Source organism: Pezoporus occidentalis, unplaced genomic scaffold, assembly GCF_034315485.1.
Source record: "Pezoporus occidentalis ecotype Australia unplaced genomic scaffold, CSIRO_AGI_Poc_V1 ctg81, whole genome shotgun sequence".
In the NCBI taxonomy this organism is placed as follows: Eukaryota; Metazoa; Chordata; class Aves; order Psittaciformes; family Psittacidae; genus Pezoporus; species Pezoporus occidentalis.
In genome coordinates, this window is record NW_026916170.1 from 7,376,008 (window position 1) to 7,402,675 (window position 26,668).

At 45.7% G+C, this 26,668-nt stretch overlaps 1 protein-coding gene across 2 annotated transcripts in view; it reads left to right on the forward strand.

The window, feature by feature from the left end:
• Positions 1 to 596: 596 nt before the first annotated feature.
• Positions 597 to 26,668, forward strand: part of RAI2 (retinoic acid induced 2) — a 44,330-nt gene continuing 18,258 nt past the window's right edge. The window contains exon 1 of one of the 2 annotated variants that reach the window (XM_062603858.1): positions 597 to 754. The gene's annotated coding sequence lies outside the window, so the exon portion shown is untranslated. Of the gene's footprint in view, positions 755 to 1,400; positions 1,530 to 26,668 lie in introns of those variants that run through there. The other variant, XM_062603859.1, reaches the window with a different exon arrangement.

The window sequence follows — 26,668 nt, forward strand, 5'->3', positions numbered from 1 at the left end:
TTATGTAACACTAGCCAGGGATTTAGTTTAACGCGCTGCACCTTCCAATAAGCTGCGGGCAGCACTAATAGAGATTTGAAACCTGTGGAAAACTCTTTTGCCCTCGACAAAACCATTTAAAAGCATGGAGTCTGTGGTCAAAGGGGCTTGGGAACTTCTGTCAGGTGGGAAAACGGAGACAAGGGAGGTAGAAGGTGGAAAAGAAAGGGGGAAATTTCAAATGAAGGGAAATGGGGAGGGGGAGTAAAGAAAAGTTAGGAAATTATAAATGTGATCAATCTGAGACAGAGGCAGAGGAGACAAGGTCAAAACTTCAAGCAATCAGGGAGGAAAGAATCACTGAGATGGATTAACAAGGATGAAGGTGCCGCCTGCGGCAGCATCCTCCCGGGCTTCAGAGTTGTTCCCGCAAAGCCTGGTGCAGCTACGCGGGACCCTCTGCGGTCCCTACCCCCTGCGTGCATGGACGCGAGTGCGCATCCCGACTCCCTGCAGGCGCGAGAGGAAGGATCGGAGGGGGAAGAAGCGCAGCGGGGAGGCGGAGCGAAGGGCGGTAGGCGTGACCTGGGGCGGTAATGCTCCGCCCCCCTGCCCTCGCCCCGCCCGGCCCCGCCCGGCGCGGGGGGGAGCGGGACGCGGTACCGGGCAGGGCAGGGCTGTGCGTCCCCGGCGGCGGCGGTCGGGCTTGACAGAGGCGGGCGGCGGCTGCAGCCCCATGGAGCCCAGCTAGGGGCTGCTGCACCTTCCACCGGAGGTAGGTGCCACTGGGCGGCTGCGCGCCGACAGCCGCGGGCGGGCGGGCGGCGCGGTGACAGGTTGGCCGGAGCAGCGGTGTTTTGCGGGAATCTTTCCCCCTCCCCCCCTTTGCCACCCGCGGCCGGGCTCTGCGGTACCGTGGGCAGGGCGGCGGCGGTTCCGCCGTCCCCGCTTCGGCCCGTGACTATTGTTTCTGGTGGCGCCGAGCGGGCGCAGCGAGAGCCCGGCGGCGGCTTTGTGCGGGTTGTCCCGGCGGTGGGGCTGCGGCGGGGGGGCGCGGACCGTGGGGGACGGGGCGAGACCGTGGGCAGAGACACCCCCATCCCCTTCCTCCTCCTCCTCCTCCTCTTCTTCCCTGCGCAACTTACCCGGAACCACGCCGGTGGGTGCGCGGGGAGGAGCGGCTGGTGCTGCGGCCGGGCATCGCCCCCCACGGCTCGTGGGTTCTGCCCCACGGGAGACAAAAACGCGGCCGGTCACCGCTGCTTTAAGCACCCGGGTCCGCGCTCTGGAAGGAGGAGATTAAAAACGCAGGGTGGGTTTCAAGATGGGCGATAATGGGGGGATTTGGGATCCTTCTCGTAGCCTGTCTGAAACGAGGAGGAGGGTGAGGATGAAGGTTTAGCCTTCCGAAGTTGAGAAGGAATTCCGCCCGCTGTCTCCCGGCTTCTCGGCAAGGGCTGCCTGGAGGATGAGCTGTCACCTGCGTCTTCCGTAATGGCTTTTCCTGAAGGAGGCTGTCGTGGGGCGCCGGCATCGCCTCGCCGGGCTCGGTGCGTGCGTGGCGGCGGGTGCCTCGGTGCGGTGCGAGCTCCGCAAGTTCTGCATCCCTCCGGGAGGTGCTGCAGGGCAGCTACTCTCATTTCCTTCTCTTCTTTCCCCTGTTTAAAATTGGTTTTAGTGGCCGTTGTTGACGTTAGTTTTCTCACGTGCCGTTCTCCATCAGAAATCTCTTTAAAGAAATAATGTTTTAAGTGCAAGATTCAAAAAAAATACATGCCTGTACATAGTCTAATGTAGATGTACTGTTAAAGAGAAAAGAGTATCTGGTTGCCCATTAATTCTTCAGGTATTTTCCATTTAAACTCGATGAGGAAGTATTCTTTTTTTTTTTTTCTGGGTAACCTTTCATGCCATTTATCACTAGCAAATTGACTTAACCTTTAAAGTAAAGCTTTCCTCATGAATACGCTACTGATTGGAGTTTTGGGCAGAAAATCAGCACACTTCCATTTTTTTTTTTTATAGGTAAATTTGGAAGAGCCTTTCCTTCCTTTTCACTTCGACAAGTGGCCCTGGTAATTGGATGTAACTCCAGTAACTAGTGCAGGGGGCTGCCGACAGCCCACACGTTTGCCTGTGCAGCTCTGCCAGAGCAGCCTGTTTCATTAATGCCCCCTCGCTATTTTGTCCTTCGTGTCTCTGATGAATTCTATAGCATTTCTCTGATAAGCTCCAGTGGGACTATGAGGGAAACACTGAAATTTCTTTCACCTTCAGAAATGATTGAAGCCAAATTTGAAGAGGGGATAACCCCTTGATTTAACTGGGAGCAATGCTGAGTTTCTGTATATGTATAAAATTCTGGAGGCACTCCAGTAGCCAGAGCTATCCCTGTCAGACCAGGAATCACCCCAGTGATGGGTTTTGCAGGGACCTGATTGCTTCCTCCCACAACTGGAAGCGATAAGCTTTTGCAAGGCGTGTGGATCACATTGCAAGTGCAGGCTGGAGGATGGAGCTAGTCATGTAACGGGCATGACATGCGTGAAGAGCAGGTCGCGCTGAACACGCTACAACTTCAGGAAGCTGGCGTTTGCTGTGCAGAGCCTGCAGCGGTGTGAATTACAGAGGAAAAAAGCATTTGCATGTAAGAAAGGCAGCTGGCTCATCTCCTGCCTGAAGAACTCATTTTTATTTTTTTTTTTGTTTTAGAAAATCTGGCTCCCGTTTCTGCCTTTGCCACAGATTGCCAGTGTAGCTTTGGGCAAATCATTTCATGTTTCCCTGCCTCTCCTCTCATCATCATTGCCTGTGACCCACCAAGGGCTTACCTGTACCAGGCTGTCTGTTCAGACCCTAACTCAAAAGCTTTGCCTTCCTCAGCTGCCTTGTGCACAGCAGTCTGAAGTGATAGGTGGGACCTAACTGCTCTGTGGGGGTACGGTTTGACATTCAAATGCTGCTGCTGAAGCCAATTCTACCGATGTAGCAGCCTCACAGTGATTCATCAATCTCTAATCCTATCCCTCTTCTAATCCAGTCATTCTCTGCTGCTAATCAAATCGCCCAGCACCGCTCGAGCGACGCTCAGCTGCATGCTCGCCCTCGTGTCCGCTAGCCTATGTCAAGGCAGGGAAGCAGTGACAGTGAAGATGGGCTGAGTATCACCAGCTTTTCAGGACAGAGACCGTCTGTCACTCGAAGTCTGTAAAATCTGTGGCACAAGAGAGGCCCAGTGTGATTTCCAAATACAAATTATGGCTAGAGGGTAAATTGCAACAACATCACAGAAAAATGGCCAGAAAATGGCACCTCGGGCGTTCCTGTGCAGCCAGCTGTGTGCACGTTGGGATGGAACGGAGGTGGAAGGGTGCAGCTCCCTTGGCGTAACAACAGCATTCTTATTTTAGCATGGACGACAGCCAAAGATAAGGAGTGGTTGTCATCCGGCTGGTTGGAGGATTTTAAAAAAAGAAAAAGCTGCGGGGAAATAGGAAGGGAAATAAAAAACCCCAGCAGATAACCTTGCAAGTGATAGGCTAGCCACATAAAGCTGGCAGTACAAGATTTCTCCCATAAAATCCAGAATGATCCTAATTAAGCCCAGACCCTGCTCGATGACACATGGCTTATTTATTTCAGATGTTTCTAGGTCCTAAAGATGGGGCCAAATGTGAAGAGTTTGATGTGGCAGATAGTTTAACCCCAATTACTTCTACATAAATCACGTGATTGTTACAGGAGCTGAGTACCTCTGGTGGGTGCCCCAGAACACCTGATAAATATATATATATATATATATATATATATATATATATATAAAATAAAAATTTGCCCTGAATAATCTCTAGTGCTGCAGGTGAGGGTCTGGGGAGAGGGGTGGCCATCCCCTCTGTGGGCAGGAGGATGAGGATGCAGGAGCTGTTGCACCACAGTGTGCCCACTGGTCTGTATGCACAGGCAGCTGAAATGGTGGCTTTGTAGAGCAGGCAGCCAAAGAACGGGAAGCAAAATGGGGGCTGACAAATACTTCTGTTATGAAATTGGGATGGATGAATGTTTTATGGGGGCACTTGCCTTTTTTGTATTACTATTTTATTTTATTTTGAGTGGAAGGAGCCAGTTGGCAATGTGTGGTGCTAGCCACGAGTGGCTTTGTTTTGAGATCCAGCTGCGCTGGGTCACCCTTCCAGAAATGGCATCTACAGAATAACAATACAGTAAAACACTTTTAGCATTTCTTGGGTTTTATAGGAAGTCTTCAGGAAGAAAAAGTTTTCCTTATTTTTTTGCTTAAAGCTCTAAGCCTAAATTCTCCCAGCAGACTCTACGTTTCAAAAAGGAGGTGGCAGTACAAGAGGTCATAGCCTGCCAGGCATCATTGTTAACCTATCTTGGTTCTCCTCAGAAATTTCCATTCCTGGGCTTGCAATATTGCCTATCCCTCTCAGGGCACCAAGCAACTCTGTAAACAGGCCACTCTCTGGAGGAGCTGCTCTGCTGGGTGATTTAGTGGTGCTTGTTAGTTGTGGCTTTCCCTTTTCTTTTTTTTTCCTTAAACAGGTCTGTCCATGCCTTCCTTTAACATACAGAGCAGCACTGCAGTGTGGGTGGGGTGAGTTATAGGGTCATGTCTGTGGGATTTTGCCAGTCCTGTGGGTGGCCGGATGTTCTGGGCGACCCTATGGCAGCTGCCACTCGACACTCAAGTGCTGCTTTGACCGGACCTCTCTCAGCTGGACCTGTTTCCAGTACCCTTTAGTTTTTGCTAGTTGATAGAATCATGGTATGGTTTGGGTTGGAAGGGACCTTTGAAGATCATCCAGTTCCAACCCCCCTGTCAGGGGCAGGGAGACCTTCCAGTAGACCAGGTTGCTCAAAACCCCGTCCAACCTGGCCTTGAGCACTTCCAGGGACAGGGCATCCACAGTCTCTCTGGGCAGCCTGTTCCAGTGTCTTATCACCCTCACAGTAAAGAACTTCTTCCTAATGTGCAATCTAAATCTACCCTTTTTTGGTTTAAAATCATTCCCACTTGTCCGGTTGCTACCTGCCCTTGCAAAAAGTCTCTCTCCAGATTTTTTGTAGTACCCTTTAGGTACTAGAAGGCTGCTGAGGACATGTGCCCCTCTGAACATCCCAGGCTGCAGCTTCAAATTCAATGGTCAGGCTAATGTTGAAGACCAATCACTCCTGCAACGTCTGCATGTGCTTCACTCTGTAGAATTAAAATTATTTCTCTGCTTGTCTTGTGGCATGGAAGCAAAGAGGTGGGACAAGTGCAGTGGCCACCATGAGGGCCAAGGGGGCAATGGCTCTCACGAGCCCTGGCAGACAGCATGCTCCTCACAGCAAAGCCAGGTTATTTGGAGGAGTGCAGGTCTTCTTCAGCAGAAATAAGTCATTAATGGCCAGAGAATAATCACTTTACTCTGAAAAGCCTCTCCAGCTGCATTGCACCAACTGTTCTTTTTCAGCTTCTGAATCCTTAATGACAGTAGCAGCTAATTTCTCTTTCTGTGTTTTTCTAGCTGCAATGTCCTATTTACTCTGAGTTTATTGGGAAAATAATAGAAGTCATTACAAAGCTACTTGTCACCTTTCAGAGAAGAAAACTTCTCCCTGGTTGAATGGCTAAGTTAGTTAGTTGGTGACTGACTCAGACAATGGTGACTTTTTGAACCCATCAGTTATTCATCTATGCTTAGTGAATAAGCCAATTAGCTAGAGGAGTGTTATTTAACTTACAGTCCATGAATATCCAAAGTCAGTGAATAAACCAGTAACAAGCAATATAACAACAGCATATGTGTATTCTGTTGCATGTAAGCAAAACCCCTATAATACAGGGTTAGAAGTGGCAGAATCAGAAATGTGTATTTATTGTGTTTAATTTTCTTTAATCTGATTGCCTTTGAAAGCTTATATGGCAATACTGCACAAAACGGTCCTTGTTTAAAAAAAAAATCAGGTGGTCCTTATATGTTTATATACTAATTAGGTTAAAGAAAACATATTGAGGGGCATTGAAATAGATGATGCAGAAGGGCAACAAGAATGGAAGACATGTAAAACTAAGTAAATGTGAGGTATTTTTGTGTCTGTATTTTTGTGTATGATACACATCTTTCTGATTGTTGGTGATGGATCGCTTGCTGTAGAGCTGGATCCCCACAAGGCCACTGCAAAGCAAACAGGAAGGGCAACACATTGTTTTTTAATCAGGATTTTCCCAAACAAGCAGTCAGGCATCACTGTCTCAATAATAGATGCCTTCATCTCTGGCCTTGGTGATGGGCTGGAGATCAGGAGGCAGCTCTTGGCCAGGGTTCTGCCCCACAGAAAGGCAGGGGAAGAGGGCTGCTTGTGTGTGGCTAAGCCTTGCTCTCCAGGCTGTGGGATGCTGTGTGGATGCCAGAAGGAAACAGGAACATATTTCCAGGTATATGTTATTGTACTGTCCCCACAAAAAAAAAACATCTTCCTCTATTGGTATTTCCCAGGGAAGAAAATGAGAAGGATGATTCTTGTTTGGAAGAATCTTGCCTGTGTTACTGTCTTTGGGATTCTCGGAGACAGTTGTTGCAGGTCCCAAGCCCCTTGGACCCACTATGTAAGACTGTTGACCTTGGGGAAGTTTTCCACAAGCTCCATGGAAGAGCAGTTGAATCACAGAAGCATAGAGTGGTTGGGGTTGGAGGGGACATTAAAGATCACATAGTTCAAACACCCCTGCCAGATCAGTGGAAGGTCAGTGGAAGCATGAATCTGCAGCCCTGGAGGGTCTCCAGGTGTGACAACGAAGGGTCTCTGGCACAGGATGCTCTCTACCAGAGACAGCATGTGGTGTGTAGATAGAAGTAAATATATATACATGCAGGCAGATACACACATGTGTACTTGCAGAAGTGTATCCTAAAAGAAGGAATACATGGAAAAGCCTTGCTCTTGTAGCCATGATATGCTGTTAAATCATCTCTGATCTCTAGGGAGTGGATGGAGTTACCTTTTGCCATTTCACTATGGGAGGACCTACGTGCGGTTAGGGTGGATTCACAAGGTTTCCGTGATGGAAGAAACTGGGCTCTGCATTACAGTTCTTCTGCACTTTATGGGCAGGATACATGAAAAGGTGTCGTTCCCTCACGGGATTGTGGTGCCAGGCTCGGTATCTCACTTTTGCCCCCACGCTTAGTTGTACCTAAGCGGGTGTTCAGCTTGTGGAAGACTGCTTGGCTATGCTCCAGTTGTGCTGGAACCAAGGCAATGTTGGTAGGTGGAAGAAAGCAATTGGAAGGAGTTATACTTCTCACTCACTGAGGGGATGCATTTGCCTTTGGTTTGGGTTTGCCATTTAGGTGTTTAAGGGATTTTTTGGGATGCTTGTGTGGCAGCTGTTTTTAGCCATGAAACCAGCACTTGTCTGTCAGGATACATTTTGGCTGTCACCATAGCTTTCTGTCTTCTAAAGGGTGTTATGGAAATGATGGGGGTAGCCCTGGATGCCATCAGATGCTACACAAAAGAAAGTGAAAGCAGCGTATGTCTGCGTTGTCATGGATCCCTGTTTTCATAGCATGTAACCTCAGAGCTGTGCAGGGACCATCCTGGAGGGACTTAGCACAGCCTCCCACCTGAAACAGTTAAGTCAACAGGCAAGGCGGATGCCCTTGATCGCAATCAGGCTCCAGACATCTTAGATTTGCTTTGGTTACCAGAGAGGCTGGTCAACACTCTTGCTTCCTATTTGCTTTCTGGTGGAACTGAAGAGCTCTTTGCTTTGAAGCATGAAAGCCCAAATATGTTGGGACCTGATGCTTCTGAAGCCGGTTTTCTTGAGAAAAGGTGCTGCTGCATTTCCAAGGAGCTGAGGTTCTCAAGTTAGCAGCCTTTTATTTTTAAAAAGGAAGGAAGTGTTTTTATTAGAGTTTCCTGTTTTGAACCCTTTGGTTAAAGGGCATGAGGCGGTCAGAGGTGGGAGAGTTATCATTTAGGTCAGGGTTGTCTCTTTGTATTTTCATATTTGTATACGTAGTGCACATACATGAATTATTTTCATATTTATGTTATAGATTCTGATCTGTGCAAGATTTTTTCCAGTTCTATTTAAGGCTGCTACTTTAAGGAAGTCTAAATAAGGTTTCTTGTCAGGAAGGGTTTAGATGTAGCCAGTTCTGCCTGGGGCAGAAGGATGGGTTAAGTGACTTATCAAGGTCCTTTTCAGGACCTTTTCTGTTGTTCCAGGCAGTTACCCAACAAAACAAATTCATAGCAGGTTGTGCTAGCCATGCTGATAGGGCTTTGCTGTACCACTTAACGTGGGTATTTGTTTGAAAAGGAAATAACAGCTAATTGTAGCATAGTTACTGCTGCTGCATTGGACAAATGTTTCTTAAAATGAAAGAGCAAAACAACTGATGTTACATTTTTAGGCTAGCATCGTGATATGGCTGTGATTAATTTTTGCAGGAGCTTTGTGTTTTTTATATCTGCTTAAGTGTATTAACATTTTAAAAGGTCAAAGGTAAGCTTTAAAATGGATGCCAAATTAAGATGGATGGGAGGAAAATGACATTTACTTCTTGTTACTGCACATTGTTTGAATTTGACCAAAGGCAAAAACAAAACAAAGAACAACCCTCCCCCCTCATACACACACATGCACGGTTGTGTGCATGCACGGACAGACACATTCCCACCACCTGCCTTCCCTGCACACCTGGTCCAGGAAAACCTTATTCATCTAGGCAAATCATCATCCTAACAAAATCAGTAGTCCGATGTCTTAATTTCCAGACAGCTGAAGTATCCCTTTGCAAAGTGTCTCATTTAACTGGTGTGAGTGGACTGCGTAAATAAAAGTAGCTAAAATATTTATATTAGGAAAATACAGCTAACGAGAACCATAACCACGTTATCATTTCCTACCCTTGCTGGGCTTGAGATGATGATTTCATCAGGGAAGGGTCTGTACCCTCATTCCTACTCATACAGTTCCTGGCACATTGAGTCGCTGTGAAAACAGAAAATAAGATATGGTGGGAATGATGCCTTTGCTTCCAGTGGGAATGGTGGCCAGTGGAGCTTCAGTGGAGCTGCCCTGTGAACACACCAGTGTATGACAGCTGTAGGTTTGGAAAAAGCAGCATAGCTTGAGGTAAGGACTGAATCTATGTCCATCAATTCCACTCTTGCCCTGAAATGATGATGGGGAGCTAGGCTGGCGATGCGCCCCATGCCTCAGGAGTCATAGCCACCCTCTCCATCAAGGGACCCTGCTTGTTTTTTGTGGGTGTTGTTTCACAAGACAGATTCGCTCTCATCCCTTCCTGACACTTACTAATCCAAGGTTAAAAAAAGGAAAATAAAGCAGCAAAAACCCCAAAAATTTCTTCAAATCCTTCTTCCTGTGTGTGGCTGGTGGTTCACTGGTGAGGATTCAGGGTGCCACCTCACCTCAACCCCATGCTGTACCACAAATAACATCTTGGCCTCACGTGGACCACAGGGGCTGTGCCATCCTGGGAAGAGCCACACGCAGCCTTGGGCCATTCTGATTTTAGATCATTGTTGTTTTTTTTTGCTAGATAATTGTAAATTGTTACAGCTGTGGAAGACTCAAGGCAGGTGCTTCATTCAGACCGGGTGCTCAGTGTAGGGGTATGCAGTTTCCCAGGTCTGTGAGTAGTTTCAGCCTCCTCCTTGAGATGTGTGTCCATCTCCCTCCCACCTGAAACCCAAATGGAGTGTTCCTTGAAGCACTGAAAAAGGAAGATGTTTCAGTGCCAAGAGATGAACCCTTTCTCATGGAGAAAGAGGCAGCCCTGCCTCTGAGAGAAGTGTGCATCTTGTGGTGCCCAAAGTATGTGTCACATTTCGCCTGAGGCTTTCCCAATCCATTTCTTCTGCAGCCTAATCACTGTGGATTTAGTCTTTTTATTCTTGTCGGGTTTTTAATTTTTCCACTAACTTGCTTGAGATCAGAATAGCCTCTTCTGAAAACCAGGAGCCAGATACCAACCTCATTAGGGTGTCATGGATATAAGTGAAGTGTTTGCCAAGCATCAGTAGTGTTACTTAGACATTTAAGCTGTGGCTGGGCCACTGCTAATGTAGAGAAGGCAGTGCTGCTGTTCCTGTAGTCATACCTACCCAGCATCTTTTGTCAGGCAGCGTGCCACGTGCCAGTCCCCACCACAGTGCGGAGTGGGAAGATGCCCCTTGGCTTCCCTGAGCTGGGGGCTGCCCAGAGCACAGCACCAGGCAGTGAGGAACCAGAGGGCTGGTGGTGGCTTCCTTAAGGGAGAAAGCTGCAGTGCTCAACCCTGCCCCTGCTGAAGGCCTGAGATGTGTCTGAGGTTAGGGTAAAGGGTGAACAAATCCTTTCCTCCACCCAACAAGCAGTGAGCTGTTCTAAGCATCCCTCTCTGAGTGCTGAAAATGTTGGCCCGACAAAAAAAAAAAAAAAGGAAAAATGTCAAATGCTCAAATGCTTTGTTCCAGTGAGAAAATGTATTTTTCATTTCAAACTGAATGGATTCTTTCAAGGCTTCACTGACCTCTGAGTGGAACAAACAAAACAGTTTTATGTTTTCATGTTACAAAAAAAAAGAAAATACAGTTCTTAAATTGCTCAACCCAAACATTTCTTTTTGATTTTTTTATTCTCCCCAGCCTGGCCACCGTAGCAAACAATTTCATTATTTGCATAGCTCTAATTGCAGTGATTAAACAAACGCAGAAAACGAGGACCCTTCACAGAGCCTCATCACAGCCCCACAGCCAACTTGGTCTGTATTTTGTCAGCAGAGAGGGAGATAGGAGCGGCTTTGTGCTAGACAGAAAATAAATTATTGACTTTCTTCTTTTTTTTTTTTCCTCCCAAACTGATGCACCATCAGTTTAGAGCAAGAATAATTTTACCCATTCTCTTGCTAGCCGGCTGAGGGATATCACCATATTGTGAACCTGGTACAGTTTGAAAAGCATTTGGATTTTGAACGTCTTGTTCATGTGTTACTCTTAAGTGGCAGCCTTGGTTGCTGTTATTAGAATAACGTGTAGGGTTGATATTCTGTTAGTGATACCCATATTAACGTAAAGCAGCGAGAAACAAGCATCTACATGTTCATTGTTTTTGTTGTGAAGATGGCAGGTACCTGAAGACAGGGTTGAGGGAAATTTTATCTGGCTGCAGTTCCATGAAATAGGAACAAACAATTTTTTGGTCATTTTTTAATGGCATTTATTTATAGCAGGTAGCACACAGGCGGCTGCTATTTCTCAGCGTGCTGGAAGAATGTTCTCCAGATGGTGCTTACTGTTTATGCTTTTATTCACTTCGCTTGAACACTGCAGCACTCTACACAAAACATGGAAAATTGGAAAATAAAAACAATTATGTTTTTACAAAGTGCCATGTGACTTTCTGAAATGTCTTAGCTGACTGATGAGCGATGCTTGGGGGCAGCATGGGGGATCATGCCTGTCACACAAACCCTGCACTCCAGCCCCCAAATCGGTAACAGGCATTGCCACAGCTCAAGAGGGATTCATCCTTCTCTCCCCAAAAGCCGATCTTGAGCAGGGCTGCTCATCTTACCCTCATGCGTCTGCCTGTTCTGCCTCCCTTTTCCCTCACAGGGATTGGAGTGAATGTAGGGAAAGGGTTATAATGGCAGTTTTTTTGTTGGGTTTTCTGTGGCTGTGCAGCCTCAAAGTGAGAGAGACAAGAGACAATGCATTTCATAAACTTCACCTGTGCCATCCTAATTTTTAAGCTCCTAATCTCAGTGGTAAATAAGGTATTAAGGCCTTTGGCTCGTCCAGCTGGAGGCGATAACAAAAGTCAAGAATGGTATCCAAAAGAACCAGTGTCGTCCTTGAGTTTTGTTGGTTAGAGTGGTGAAGATGTATGTCCTAATGGTGGGCATGCTCTTGCAGGCTTTTGTTATGTAGCTTCTGCAGGAGTACTCAGACAAAACATTTTCAAGCTGGAAGCTTTAAATAGAAGACTTTGAAATCTAAAGATCTTTTTTCAGTGAAAGCCCTTGGGAAAGTAACTTAATTCTTTCAATTGCATTAAAAAACAAAAGCAAAAACCAGACAAAAACAACAACAACAAAAAAGAACCCCAAAACCAAACCCCAAAAGAGGCAATCATAAAAATGGATGCCAACAAGCAGGAAAAAGTTGTGGTTTGTTTTATTTTTGATGTATTTTTTAATATATATTTCTGACTTCTATTAAAAAATTGAACAAGAAAACAACAGACCCACAGCACTTTTTTTTCCCCTATAATCTCAATTTTTCAAATATCAAAAACCACGTCAGGTTTAAGCTTTCCAACAGGAGACAGTCGTTATTTCTGTGTAAACAGGAGCCTCCCGATTTCTTAAATCTAGTTTAAAGCCAGCGATACTTTTAGTGAAATTAAATTTCAACAAATTAATGTATAAACAGTCATTCAGCTGTTTTGGGGGATTTCTTTGGTAAATGGGCAGTGCTGCACAGCGCTTCGATTTCTCCCCCTTGCCTGTTACCCAAGAGACAGCCCTTTCCCAAGCAGAGTTCTTGCTACATCAGCTCCATGCTGTTTATCTTTCGTTGCTCCCTTGGCAGTTATTATTTCTTAATGTGTTAATTGTAGTTCCTGGACCCTCGCATGTGAGCATGTGTAATGTTCATGTTAATGATGCCGACACATTCTCTAGTTCCTGGAATCGCAGAGAGAAAACCTTATGTATGATCTGGGTACAGGGCATCCAGTAAGAGAAACCAATTGCAAGAATTCAAATAGCATAAAAAGAATAGAGTGTGAAGAGTAGGCACTGGGTTGGAGAGGATGGTTTTTTTCTCTTATTTGGTTATGATTCCTTCTATGGCTCTGGCTTGGTGTGATATATATATTTTTTTAATTAAAACTTGAATTATGTCACTTGCTTTCCACCTCTTAACAGTATTTCACAGTAAATTTCATTCCTAATAGCAAGTAGTCAGCGGTAAGGAATGGCTTTGCTGAGTGATGGGACTGTTAATTATTAAAAAGAAACCTATGGATTTAAAACAAATTAGACCTCATTAAGCCTAGGTCTGTTTCCACACAGACCAGCTGACATGAAAAAGCCCATCTACAAGCATGATCAGAGATCACCAGTCCCTGATCTCAGTTCAAAACCTATGGCTTTCCTGCATCTTTCCTATTTCCCTTCCATCTCTCCTGTTACCCTCAACCACTCCCCATGATGGCACCCAAGCCCGTATGCAGGTGGGAGTCCCACCTTGCTCTTGGAGATGGCTGCTGGCCATCAGTGGCTGGAGCCCACCTCCCGGGTGGCTGGATGGGTAAGCCAGCCCCTGGACCGTCTCGGTGCTAAGTGCAGCCAAATGGTTTGGCTGGGTTTAGCACAGGTTTAGTGAAAGGGAAAACACAGGAAAACTCATTTTCTCTTCCTTGATTTTGAGGAGCAGGAGATCTTTGACTTCTACCATGGGGCTCCTGCCATGGCTAGGCTGACAAATCCTGTAGGATAGATGTACTAATTCTCATTTACAGAGGCAGAGGTTTTTTTCTGTTTGGGTTTATTTTATTACCTGAACTTGGCTGTAACTTTCAGATTGTTTGTACTTGAAGGCTTTCTGTGGAACTTTACAGAAAATCCAAAGGGATGAAGTGAGTGGTGGAGCCCTGTACACTCAAACCTGTATAACTGTGGCATGTTTTAAGCTGCTTTTCTGAATTTTTTGGGGGGCAATGTGTGAGTGCATCCACAGGAGAATCCTAATAAGGAAAGTGAAAGGTGGCCTGTACTGAGCATTTTAATTGTGCATTCATAGGCATGCCATGTATGGGCTTTGCTGCCTGGCTGAGACCTCCCCCAGATCTTCTCTGGCATTACAGACAGTGACACACTCGTACTGGGAGAAGAAACACCCATTTCTGCTGGCTAGAAATCAGCAATAACATTTTGACATCTGTGCAACAGTTTAAAATGAATTATTCAGCACATAGATCGTACTATTTCAGCAGCCAGCACATCTCTGCCCATTTACTACTGTCAGTCCATGGTGGAGATACCATCGATGCCAGTGAGAGCTGAGCACATGGACTGGGGGTAGGTTTTGGCCCATAGCCTGGAACAGCATTTGACAGCACCTCTGCAGTGTATGATAGGAATAATCTGCTTTGCCACCAGCAAAAGACTGAAAGACAATGCCAATCTGTTTCTTCTCTTCGAGCACTTTATATTAATGCAGAAAAAAGACCTTAAGAATTCAGGAAGTCATTAATTGTTTGACTGTTTAAGTTCTGCTTTAAAGAGTGAAACTTGCATGTAATTTTGATTAAATCAATGTATTGCATATGACTCTCCAGAAGCCCTGAACATCTATTGCCTGCGGGGAGCAGACCCAGAATACAAACTGGCAGCAGGTCCAGGCCAGTCTCCATCTTCTGCCAAGTTAGAAGGTTAAACTGAAGCAATCACTAATTCCTATCAACAAAGAAAATGCATGAAATTCACGATGGAAGCAGCATCTGATTTGCAAAAACAAGCCAAACTGTTTTTAGAATGTGCTTTGGGGAACTGCAGATGGGGAGCAGGGAGGAAACACAGATCAGCCAAACAGCAGCAAAAATGGGTTTGCTCATGACAAGTGTCCAGGAGAGGAGATGGATGTTTTAACTTGTATTTAGCTTCCTAATTCAGCAAGGTCATTGGAATTAAAACAGCGTATGTGCAGTGAGAGCCTAACATCTGTAATTTCACAGGACGCCAGTTCCCTGTAGCTGCATTTAAAATATAAAATGCAGAACTCTGTGATGTGGGTTATTGTCCTTTCCTCACCTTCCTTTGAGGACTGTGTTATAGCTGTCCACTGGTGCTTATCTAGCAGGCAAAAATTTGGGAGCACTCAAATAACACTGCAGTGTGCAGCCATGTCATCTGCCCGTCATTGTCCATGTTTTTCAGATAGCTAACTAAAATTCCAGCCTGCCCCAATTTCTACCTGCTTTTCTATTTATGTGTAACAAATAATACCCTACAGTGGAGGTAGCCCAGTGCTGTACTTAGAAAGGCAAGACATATTATTCGGGTAACTATAAAACAAATGGCTAGTATACAGTTAAGGTTTTGTGCAGGAAAGCCTATCTATTGAGAAAAGACACTTGAGCATATAATGAAATTTAAGCAAATCCGTATGTCCTGCTGAAGTCAGAATTTAACCATATAGTGAAGTCTTACATGCAGTAAGGGCATATGCTCTGATTGTAAAGCTATAGCTGTAAGATTTTTGAAGCCCTATGTGTGTGCATAGCTTTATTTTCAGAGTCCCCAAGAGCTTTGCAATGATCAGAAAGATGTGAAATCGTGATAAATACCATGCAGCTCTGGATGTTCAGGTGCAGTGCTTCAGCAGGAGGTGGGACTTGTCTTCCTCAGCCGGTCCTTGCCAAGAGCAGTTCTGCAGCTGATGCTGCTGCAGCTGGGTGCGACCTGGAGTCTGCATCCACAGTCAGCAACACCCAGGTGTGGGTATGTGTATGTGGTAGTTTTGTAGGGACTAAAGTCTGTTCAAGCTTTTTGTAGGGCTGGTGACATCTGCTGTAGGTTCAGACATCGCCAAAATGACATCTTGCCATCTTTGGTCCGCTTACTGTCACTGTGCTCCCCTGGGGCAGGGGGATATCATCCTCTTGGATAGGAAGGAAAAGAGGCACAGAGAGATGTTAAACCCAATATTATTTTTGTGTCCACAAATACAGAGACATCTCGGGGGGGGGGGGGAAGCAGGGGCTGGGGAGGAGTGGTGTGATGTGTGTCCAGACCTCTTGCCTGTGTAGTTTGGACCCTGCCTGCATTACAAATCTGGCTCAGAGCAGCTCTCTCCAGCCCACATGGGAAGCTCCTGAGCAGGGCTGTGAGTGTGCATCTCCCTGATCCCCAAGCAAAGGAATATATCTTGCTAGTGTGGGTGTGGGGTGATGAAGGGAGGGTTGTGCAGAAGCCCCCAAAACTAGGGAGGAGGGTAAATAGCCGGGGTAATTTATGTATGAGGGGGAAGAAGGCTACCTGGTTTTATTGCCACTTGATTGGAAGGATGTGTGTAGCCTGTGAGCATCCATTAATTAGTAATGCAGTTGCTCAGTGCTGGTATCAATAAAACCTTGATAGTACGTGATACCAGCCCGTGATTGCTTCCTTTTTTCCACATCCCCTTGTGAGGTTGCTGTGTATCAGTGCAGCTGTGCACTGTATGCAGTGTATGTGTTGTGGCTGCTTACGTAAGACGGGGACAGTGAAATCATTTAGCGGCTAGTTACCTCCCGTGTGATTTTTTCCAAGCATCTATAAAAGGATCTTTGATCTGCAGCACTTTCTCACATGCACAAAATAACCAAGGTTGGGTTTTTTTTTCCTTTTGCTGAGACACACTAATTCTTAAAATGGCTTCTGAGCAGGCATTCCTAGGTGTGTGTAGTAACTGCAGCCTGATGAGTTAGCAGTGGCAACAACAACAAAAAAGGCTCTCCTTCATTTCCTTTATATGCACATCGTGCAGCTTTTCAAACAGTGCATCAAACACTGCCGGCTGGAAATTTCCAGGCCCACTTCCTGCCTGGTGCATGCTCATAAAGCAAGATTGTCTGTACGGTCTGTAGCTGCAGTACTGCAGAAAGTCAGTAAGAGCTCACCACCTCACCTCTATCAAAAGCAGTTGAGAAGCCCGGTGTTATCTGCCTTATTAAAACCACACTTGACTCCTGCAGAGAAACCAAGCTGGGAATCTTGAAGAGGAGGGGTAAAAAAAGGAGGCTGAAATTGCAGTGAGTATTCTACAGCTAGGTCTTGCAGTAAAGTTAAAGGGTGCTTATTGTAAAATAAACCAAAAACGGCAGCTTCATTTAAACAAGGAAAATGTCTGCATTTAGCGCAATGAACTTCTGACTCCCCCACCTACAGTAAGGCCCAGAGAGAAGATGATTAGTTATTGCAGCAATGAGCAGATTTAAATAGCTCCCTAATGGATTTGTAGTTTGAATTTAAATACGTATATGCATTTCTATGTGCGTGTGTGTCTGTACTTAATCTTTGTAAGAAAAAGCATGATGTAGAAATAGATGCAAGAGGTAGAATTTATACTTCAAAATGTATTTTAGTATGTGTTTGAAATGTGTATTTTAGTATAAGGTTTTTTATTTCCCTTTTATAAGAGTAATCGATTGAGTGTTTGCCAAGCTTTCAGTAGTATCCATAGGGAATCCCCACCCCCACCTTTCCTGTGCCCACCAGCTTTTTCTCACCTTAAAATGAAAAAAAGAAAGAACTTTAACAGAAAGATCATTGCTTTAGCTTAATATTCTAAGATTTCAGATATTGAGTTTTCTGATAGTAATGAAATGAACCTTGAGTTGTGCCATGAATTTGATTGCAGTTAATTTGATTTTTGAGGTGCTCAACAAAGCTAGCCCATTAGCTTTGACCTCACATACTTTGGGTTTGTACGAAGTGGCATTTTTATATATGTATGGGTGTAGATAATATGAAAATCTCTCTCTGCTAATTCTGATGTTTGTAACAATTACTGTAAATGAGTACTTGCTAACTATAGCACTGTTGGAAGTGGTATCCAGTGAGTTGCTGACCAGTAATCCCACTATGCGTATTGCGTTGGTGACAGAGGGTTGGTTCCTCTTGACAAGGAAAAATGCAGCTGAACATCTCAGCCAGGAGACACACGCACGCTCTGTCCTGCAGCTTTTCCAGTTCTCATTGATCTTAATGAGACTAGTCATATGAATAGCAGTGACTCTTGTCAGAAAGGATTTTTTTGGCTCAAACTCACTTGATTTGCCTCTGCAGACTTGAGAGTGAAAGTGCTCCTCTTGGCAGCATTTGCCAAGAGCCAACAACTGTGGGGTGAGGCATCCCCCAGGGTGGTCCCGGCATCTGGCCTTTTCTCTTTACGTGGTTTATTCTTGGGCAGCAGTGAATAAGATGGTGGAAAATTGCCTTTGATATGTAACTGCATATAAATAATGCCATCTTCAGATAAGAAAGTATTTGGCAATGTCAGGAAAATAATGGCACAAGGCTACAGATAGCTGGGAATAGTGTTAAGAAGTTGGTTGTGTAGGGGAAAAACAGGAGGGGAATTCTGCAGCTTGGAGGAGATTGGTCACTATGGAAAGAAAAATATGCAGGATGAGGCTTCCAGAAGGGGGGAGAAACAAGAGCAGGGAGGGAGAAGATGAGCAGTGGGGGCACACAAATTGGGAGTGATACTGAAAGTTTTCCAGGCGATGGGCAAAGGTTGAGCTGCAAAGGAGATAACTGCCATGAGCTGCTCGTGGGAGGTCCTGCAAGCGGGGGAGTGCAAGATCTCAGCAGAAGTCAGAGGATATATGACTTGGTGATGTGTGGGAGGGAAAGTGCCCGTAGATGGGAAGAGGGTTGGACAGATGGCTGGAGACAAGACGTTTTGTCTGGATCTGTGCCACTGCAGTACACGCCAGGCACTTGTGGACCCAGGAGCCAGGCTTCTTCCTTCCAGCTCTGTCGTCCCCCAAAAACCTGCCCTGGGGTCATCTCCCTGGTGCAGAAGGGGCCTTGCTTAGTTGCTTCTGCTTGTGTCCTCTGGAGGGCTCCTGGAGGTCATAGCCAGATGTCTAAGGGAGCAAGGGCACGGCACACACTGGTCCCCCCTGTCTGCCTGAAGCAGTTACACATCTAGCCTGGGGTAAGGTTGGGCATTTGCACCAGGACTGATCCAAGAGGTCCCCAGTTTGGGCAGGGTGAGGAGCCAGGTACCAGGGTGTACCGCAGCAGGGAGCTGCTGTCCTGCAGGATGCTTGCATGCTCATGCTTCTGCAGCATCTTCTTGGGTCCTGCAAGCCACAGTCTAGGCATCTCCCTTGCTTGTCACAAGGCAAGGAGAGGTTTTGTTACCACTACCATACTATTTCAAAGGATTTGGATTGGTTTTTTTTTAGTTCTTCTCTTTCCTTCATGACACTTTTGGTGGCCCAGTCGGAAGGAGAGGCTCCCAGTTATTTTGGCAGCAATTAGGCAAAACCATTCAGCAGCAGCAGAAGGAGGAAAAATGTTCAAGAGAAAATATTCACTACCTCACCAAAGAGCCCCATAGTGCCAAATTTAGCACTGCACATCAAGGGAGGGGACAGAAACCTTGTCTCTCTTTCCAGGGGGGTGCTGAAACATGGTGCCCTGGAAATACTCAGGCAACAGAGACCATTAAAGCACACTCCTGGCATGGGATTGCCCAGTGATGTGATGCCCCACAGCAGACAGTGCTTGCTTGCTCTTTTGTGGTATTCTGTATCCATAGTTTCCTTGCTGCCAGCCTGTACCCAGCACAGCAGAGACATGGGTCTTGCACTCCCCAGAGTGATGTGCCTCTCCCATGGCTGAGGCTTGAGCAGCGTGAATCCTCACCAAAGAGCTGAGCTTCCATATTGCCACTAAGTTAGACTAATTTGGGGGGAGCATGCCTGATGTTTCTCAGCCAGTGCTAGCTAGAAAGGAAACAATTTTACACATCAGCAATTTTATATGATTAATAATATTATCCTGCCTTAATTGAAAAATGGGTTGGTGCCCCTAAAAAAAATGAAGCTGCAGGAATTAGTATCTAACCTCATTATGATGAATGTGTAACATTTACACGCTGCATATTACTGTCAGTGCTTTTAGAAATGATAGTGCCATGTATTGTAATGAAAAACTGTCCCATGTTGTTTGTAGTTGTGTGGCACCATTCTGTCTGGCAGACTTGGCTTTAAGAGCCTAAACGCTTGGGAAGAGGCAGTGTGAGGATGCCGAAATCCTTTTAAAGGGAATTTATGAACAAACAGGAGAATGATGTGTAGGCTCTGAGCTCGGCTATCAGTTGTTATTGCTTAGAGATACTCACAGGGAGTTGATGCCAGATGGAGCATTAGCAATCGCCAGCCTTGGTGCCTTCGTGGGAAGTCAGTCATAAAGTTGTTGAGGACTCCTGTTTGTGGGATTTTTAAACACCAGTGAATCATTTTACGTAATAAGGCAGTTGTCGTTGGGGTGAGTTTGTGCAAAGGTCTTTGTGAACCACTTTCTTTACCCAAACAAAGCTTGAGAAGGAGAGAGAGACCATGCCGAAGGACAGGCAGATTTGTTATGCCTGGCAGAGAGCCGGCAGCTCGGCTCTGCCGAGGTTTGCCAGACAGTGTGCAGAAACGGGGGCTCCCCTACCTCGACTCATCTGCCTGCCATGGTGGGCAGTCCCAGAGACGGGGCAAGTCGTGACTTCACGGCATCATGCTCCTTCTACATGTCTGACCCTGGGACTTTGTCTTCAGCGAAGGAGCTCAAGGCAACTTGGATTAAAGAAGGTGACAACGTCTGGGTCCCTGATATGGAGAGCTGGGGACAAAACAAAGCCAATAAAATCCCTTTCATCCATACTGCTGTCCTGGCATTGTCCGTCTCTTGCAGGCTCCTCGGAGGGCTGTGGGCTTCAGCAGCAGGCTCAAAGTGAAACTATGTACGTATGAGAGTTGGGAATGTGACACCTTATGAATGCCTTATTCCCCCAACCTTAAGCTCTCATCAGCTGAAGTATTACCCAAATGTTTGAACATCATGAGACAAATCTCCCTGGAAATGTGCAGTGAAAAGTAGATGCCTGTGGTGGGATCATTTGTGCCTTCCAGTGTCCCTGGCCGGCAGGGTTTGAGGAGCCTCCTCCTCTTCTTCATGGAAGAGTGGGAGGGTCCTGATGGGGAAAGAAATGCTCTGGCAGTGCTATCTTCCTCAGAGGGCAGCGTGCCCATACCCTGGGGTTGGGAGGGAGGAGAAGGGTCTGGGGAAGGAGTCAGGAGCATCCCCACATAAGGGGAACATGCTGGTTCTGCAGGGGCACATGGAGCACAGTGGAAGCAGCAGGGAGGAGGCTGGACTTCCCGGCACCTTCTTGTCTGCCGTCCCCAGGATCCTCCCTGACCCAGTGGCCAGTGCGCTGGGGATGGTGGCAAGGGCTGCCAGTGTTTTCTTTCTGCCGTGCCGCATCCCTAATCTGGTCCTTGCCTGTGTAGGCTGCCCCTGGTGCATCCTCACACCCATTCTCTGGCATCTCTAGATCTGTAGCCAAGGTCTTTTTAGCTACCTCTTCCTTTGTATTTCAGCCAGGGTCCCTGTTAAAGCAGACAATGAGGAAGTCTGCATTAAAATGCTTCCTTCCATCCCTTCGTCCTCTCTCCCCCTGCTCCCAGCCCCATCCTCCTCGTCCCTGGAGGAAATGCTCGTCTCTGCCAAGATCCTGCCTTGCAAAAGTAAACACTATGAAATTACAATAAAATGTTTTGATTTGCTGGGCCTGACATTCAGGAGCTGCACAACAGAGGTTTATAAAAAGGATCTTCTATAGATAGCCAGTGTGAGAAAAAAATAATCTCTCGTTTTGGGTGTGTTTCGGCTCCAAGTGCTGGGGCAGCGTAGATGGAGAACAGTGGTTTTCTTCGCCAAACGTGAAGGTTCTTAAGAGGTTTATACTGCAGCATCTGTCAGCAGCTTTCTGCCTGGTATCTGCGGGTGACTGACCTATTGCACAGTAATGTCAATATTTGGGACTCTGTCTGTGTGTGTGTGTATATGTGCTGTTGTTGCTTGATGCTTTTAGCCCGGGTAGTGTACTGAAAGCCCTGAGATGGAAACAGATGAGCTGAAACTTGTTTCCTCTGGGGCTTTTCCAAATAATTCAGGGGAAGGCAAATTTAAGTGGAGGTGCAATCCCTGGGAGATGAGCTTCCTTGGGTGCTTGCCAGTTTAGCAGGCTGGGTAATCTGCACTGTCATCAAGATTTGTGGATTAGCTGTAGTGAAGCTAGTTGGCTTTGACATTTCATTAGGGAAGTTTTCTGTAGTTTTTCAACCCCGGTCTTGATGCTGTGAAATAGGGATGATGTAGCTTTGTTATCCTTATGCCTTCTAACACTTGTGCAAGTTGATGCTGGGACTGCAAACATCTCATATCCGTTGAGGAATTTTTAAATCATTGCTTGTTTATGGAAGACTAAGTGGGTCAAAGGCTAATTTTGGAAAGGAACTGCTTTCCCCAGTGCTAACCAATAATTTTTCATCTGGATAACGTAAGTTACCAAACTGTTATCTCCTGAAGAAGGGATAAAAGCAAGCACTATTTATCCTATAATCTGCAAATATTTTGAAAAGTGAACCGGAACATCAATAAAATAACTTATCATCAAGGTCTTTTAAGAGCTCTAAAGGACACTTACTTAGAAATCAAAATGTTAAATTTAGAGGCAAGAACTGTGCAGATGAGGAGAGAGAACGTACGGGTGACAGTGTTGTAAATTGTCTTGGGGGTTCAAGGGACCAGGGAAGGACACTGTGTTCTGAAGTCACTCCTTCCCGGAGACATCTCTGCAGATAAGAGCCAGTTGTTTTTCCTGGTGACAATGATCGAGGGGGACAAGGCAAAGGATCACCCTGTGGGCTCCTGTGGCGGCATGCAGAAATGGCGATGAGGCCTGTTTTATTTATCACGGCGAGACGTGCCCTCAGTCTTCCGCCTGCCGCTGAGGGTGGGTGCATGTCCTTGGAGCTTCTGTTGCTATCTCCATAACCCTCTGCCAACCCTTTTCAGATGTCACCCCAGAGCCTAGCTGGCCCAAGGGCTTCCCTGCCATCCTCCTGCCCTGCAGATGATGTAGGTAGTGGCGCATGGTCTCTTGTACCTGCAGTCTGCCTTAACATGCTGCTTTGTACTTCTGTTGCAAAACTGTGAGTGAAAAGCAAGGTTTATGTAAAAAGTGATTTATCGTGCTCTACTCCAACTGAAAAATATAAATAGAGTTAACATAAGTGTTGGACTGCATGTTTTAGGGCTTCAGTGATTTATCCATCAATTATGCCATTGTAAACTGAAGGTGAGGTTATGCCTTTATAGTTCTGGAATAACAAATGATTGAGCTGAAGCTCTGCTGGGTACTTCTGCTTGAATTTATTTTAGTGAGAGAAAAAGCTGCAGTTAGCAGGAATGTCCTATGTGAAGGGCTGGGCACCTTGCAACTGCATAGGTCTTGGTTTTGGGACAAAGAAGTTCCTGTAGCATGTAATCCTGCAATCCAAAAGATGGAGAAATATTAAGAATTTAAATGTGTGTTTGAGCACACACATAGGCAGACACACACTTGCTCTTCCTGTAGAAGGTAAATATCAATTTTGATTATCTGAATATTGATGTAGCAATTTAGAAATAGTTTTTCCAAGAGAAGGTGTCTGCAGTGTTCTATTTACCAGCATAATGAAATCAGACAACCTTTCAATCCATAAATCACAGTCCAGTATTTGCCATTACAATTTCTATGGTTGTACTGAGCAAGCAACACTATCCAAAGAATTTTATTAAATCTAAGTAATAAAATTGAAAATCTCTATTGACTCTTCTTTGCCTCTATCAGGTTCTTTTAGCCTGAGAACATATTTTGTTTATTTTCCAGACTCCACTTGATTTACTTCAGTTACTTTATTTCTCAGATTGGAAGCCATCTGTTAAGTTATGGTAACCTTTTGTTGTAAAGCTCAGGACGTTCTCCTTGGTGTTTACTGTCTGCAGTGTAGCGCACATTTTTTAATCATCTTTGCTACTGTGCTGATTTGAGACTTTGAAGCACAAAGTGGGGTTAGACAGGCCACAGGTATTTGCGGCTTCAAGGCAATGATAAGAAATTTCTCAGTGGCTTAGTAAATGGCAACATGCATTTAAAGTTGGGTTTCAGTCATCTCAAGATATGTTATTGCTAAGGAATGGCTTCATTATGGTATTCTTTCTTTCTAGAAGACAAAGTGCTAGGGAATTTGTATGTGGGAGTGACGGCAGGCAGCAGGTAGAATATTATTTTTCAAGAGCTTTAAACACTGTCCTCAATATACTTTTGCCCCTCACAAACTCAGCTCCTTCAAGTTTAGCTGATTGTACAGGAGGTGCCCTGGGACTCCACTGCTGGCCAGTCACTTTGTTTGGGTGTTCAGTCCAGATGAGACCTTCACACACAGACCCTGGGGAGACCATGGAAGTATGGATCTGCCCAAGGACATCTGTTTTTATGATGTGGCTTTCTGTGGTGTTATCAAGACACCCCAGTTCTTCTCCGGATTTCAGAGTTATGGAAATAGATCACTTCCTCAGCTGTGGTCAGAGGAATTTTTCATCCATCTTTGACAAGTATTTTAGAAAGACAGCAGACATCCCTCAGCAAGTCTTGTTTTTGCAAGCTAAGGGCACTGCACAGGAGCTCTGTATTTGTCAGTTTCCTGTACCTTCCCTAACAAACTCAAGGTTCTACCCCGTCTACTTCAGGCAGTCTCTGCAGCTTCATTCATCTTATCCCTTGTGTCAGGAGCTCTAGGTTTTTCTCCTTCATTCTCCTCTTCAGCTTCCCTACAGCAGTTGTACATTTTTCACCTCATTTTTGTTGCTTTTTTTTAAAAAAATGCCCGGAACTCTCTGCATCTTGTGCCCTGCACCACCTCCACTGTTTGTAGCAGCACCATGTGTGTCCTCTGAACTGAGTCCCACAGTGTCTCTGTCAGTACCAGGTCTCCACATGATAACACTTCCTTCCGTAGCAGCTACTCTTGGAATAAATCATGAAGTGTATCAATGTAGTAGCCTCTGTTGGGAGGATGTGCAAAGGATGAGATGAATGGTGGTGTTCTGCTAGAAGGCGTTTGGTGACTGCTATCAAGTGGTCCTTTGATCTGGAGATAGCACAGAGGATTTTGCAGTTCTGCATTACAGATGTCAGGAGCTTGGCATCCCATCCTCCTTCCTTCTCTTTTTGCCCCCTGCTTTTTGGGGGGCATGCTCCTGGTTTCCTCAGGGTTGGTATCCAACCTGCTGACAAAGGTATATGCATTACTGGCATTGATCCAGTACAGCTCTCTGAAGCTGTTGCATAAAAATCCCACCAAGTTGAGTGTGGGCCTTTACAACCTGTTGTACTTAGTATTAGGGCTTAATGCATTTTTCTGTGAAGACCAGCAGCAGATTTCCAAGGCACCTGTGGAGAAAGCAGTCATGCCTATGGGCACAGCCCCCAGGCTGACATTTAATTACTTCTTATAGCAGTATTTTTAATGAAAGGAGTTCCAGTAATCTCAGATCAGTTGATGAATAATGTGGCACCCTGATCTTGTAAATACACTGAACAACACTTGTGTTCAGACACGTGTGCTCACTCATCAGCATGGAGATCATCTCTGCCTTAAAAATATCTCATTTTTTCTCTATTTATCCTCAAAATTTGCTCTCTGTTGGAAAGCGTGGCTGTCACATGTTTAAAACAGACTTTCTTCACTGTGCGTATGGAGGTAAAGGAAGTGATAAATCTCTAAAAACAGTATGATAAAATAAATCCTCTCTAACTACAGGGCCAGATACTGAGCCTTTTACTCCTTCAAGGTCTTGATCTGTAGCTGGCCCCACTGACTGTGAGATGACTTCTGCTGCAGCAGGGCTGGAAGTGCCCGAAGCTGCCCTCTTGCAGTCACATAGGAATTTCAAGGACTGAAGCTGTAGATTGTCATATCCAGTGTGCTGTCTGTCAGCAAGGAATAGATTAAAGCAGCTGAAAGAAAAACCCCACCAAAAAGCAACCCCCCTCTCCCCCCAAGAAAAACTTGGAAAAAATCTGCCATGTTTGAAAAGATAAGTAAAAACTTTGGGATTTTGATAATTTATTACTTTCCCCTTCTTGCCCCCAACAATCTGAAGAAAGTCCATCATCCTTCCTCCCTGTTTCTGACAGGAAATATTTTATAGTTTGCTGTTTTCCTGTTAGCATTCAATCAATAACAGGATCAAACTACCGACTACAAGTTCATCCCTTTCCTTACTGCGTTGCTGCTGTTTGGATATGGGGAATAATTAACTGCTGATCATAGTGATGTGGCTGCTGTAACCTAATGTTTCTGTCACACCAATATCCTATTGATGGATGGACAGTGGTTGAGCTTTCTGCTGTAGAGACCATGGGTCACGTCAGGGTGGGCGCCGAGCATCTCATCCTGTACCACTGTGGCGTCAGGCCTCTGCTGGCTGTGGTTCAGCAGCGACAATGACAGCTATTTCCCTGCCTGCCTGCCTCCAGAAGAAAGGGAAAAGAGGAGGAAGGCTTTTTTTGTTCCTGGGGGATGAACTGCTCCAGCAGCGGCCACAGGATGAGGAGCGGATGCTTTCTGTTTGCAGTCCTTCCCACTCCTCCACAGGCAGGCTTCAGCTAGAATAAACCAGTATTTCATGAACCTTTGAAGGGCACTTGTCTTCTGAGTCACTTCCCTTTCACCCAACGGGCTGCAGGAAGCTGAGGGATGTTCTCATATCACACGGGCGTGTTCAGACTTTCATCTTGCAGTGGCCATTCAGCCTCCCATGGCCTTTTACATGTAAGTGGCAGCTTCACCTTTGCCAATAAACATCTTCCTTTCTTCTGGAATTTTCCAAGACAGTGGAAACTTAGGACCATTGGGAACACACGGAAACTACATTAGGCGCTTCTCCTGGCCTCTGAATGTCCCCACCTTGCTTTCTTCTGACTGCAGATCATTTGTATCTTAGTGGAAGGACCTGGGAGCAGTGCCATTAAAAGGTTCTTTCTCCCCTGTCTT